General features: G+C 50.3%; 1 pseudogene; it reads left to right on the forward strand.

Moving 5' to 3' along the window:
• The first annotated feature begins 802 nt into the window (after positions 1–802).
• LOC119343847 lies at positions 803–1,421 on the forward strand (annotated as a pseudogene).
• Positions 1,422–1,557: the final 136 nt, after the last annotated feature.

Below are 1,557 nucleotides of genomic sequence, written 5' to 3' on the forward strand. Positions count from 1 at the left end.
GTTATTGGGCCTACATGGGCCTCGAGGGAGAAGAGGCAAGGAGGCAGGAGGGGGCCGCGCGCCCCTCCCCTTCCTAGTCCGAATAGGACAAGGGAAGGGGGGCGGCGCCCCCCCCTTTCCTTCCCCTCTTCCTCCTCTTTCTCCCCTTCTCCTATTCCAACTAGGAAAGAAGGAAGTCCTACTCCCGGTGGGAGTAGGACTCACCCCTTGGCGCGCCCTCCTTGGCCGGCCGCCTCCTCCCCCTGGCTCCTTTATATACGGGGGCGGGGGGCACCCCATAGACACACAAGTTGATCTACAGATCGTTCCTTAGCCGTGTGCGGTGCCCTCCTCCACCATATTCCACCTCGGTCATATCGTCGCGGAGTTTAGGCGAAGCCCTGCGCTGATAGAGCATCATCATCGTCACCACGCCGTCGTGCTGACGGAACTCATCCCCGAAGCTTTGCTGGATCGGAGCCCGGGGATCGTCATCGAGCTGAACGTGTGCTGAACTCGGAGGTGCCGTACGTTCGGTACTTGGATCGGTCGGATCGTGAAGACGTACGACTACATCAACCGCGTTGTCATAACGCTTCCGCTTATGGTCTACGAGGGTACGTGGACAACACTCTCTCCTCTCGTTGCTATGCCATCACCATGATCTTGCGTGTACGTAGGAAATTTTTTGAAATTACTACGTTCCCCAACATTGGTATGATGTTAGAAACTCATTTCATAGCCGCAGTTAATAACACTTAATTGAGCATGATGTGTCTATTTGGTAATATTCTTGTTACATTCAAATTATGGACGCTACTAGAACAAGGTATATGCATCATATGTATATAATACTTTGTTTACTGATGACCCTAGCATCATTTTTTTAAACGTTATTGACTCTATAGTGTTTCCTTTTGCCGGTGCACAATCTCCCAATACTTTGAAGATTCCGAGGAGCGAGATCAGTGACTGCATAGAAGAAGATCTTGCACAAAGAGTTCCCAAGGTAACATTCCTGGACGTATGCAGCTACACCAAGATTGGCGCCCGTGCTGTGTAGCCATTTGGCAAGAACTGCAAAACCCTTATCAGACTTCGGTGAGTCATGCAACCTCTAGATGTCGTTCCGAAGGTTTGCCAGAATGACGACGCCCATGCTACTGCCAGCAATATTCCAAAGCTCCACCACCTCTAGATTGGAAACATGCTCATTAAGACTAAGGTAATTTAGAAGATCGCCTCTGAGTGCCATGACCTCAAGTTCTAAGATTTGTGCGGTTATCGGGACGTCGAAGATAAGCTCTTGCAAGATAGTTTCCTGGGCTGAAAACCATCGGCCCCTGTGTGGTGACTGCTATCAGAATCGCTTTAGGGAGGATTGTACCGATGACTCGGATTATGACTACATCTACTCATGCAAAAGTTCATGGACATCATGAGTATTCATCATCCGAGTCATCGGTGCACTCCTTGCAGATGTGGTTCTCATAGCAGTCTCCCATGCGGGGGCCGATGCTTTTCAGCCAAGGACTATTCTGTTGCAAGAGCGTATCGTCAACGTCCCAGCAACCACAC

The sequence above is a fragment of the Triticum dicoccoides genome, unplaced genomic scaffold (assembly GCF_002162155.2).
Source record: "Triticum dicoccoides isolate Atlit2015 ecotype Zavitan unplaced genomic scaffold, WEW_v2.0 scaffold143580, whole genome shotgun sequence".
NCBI lineage: Eukaryota > Viridiplantae > Streptophyta > Magnoliopsida > Poales > Poaceae > Triticum > Triticum dicoccoides.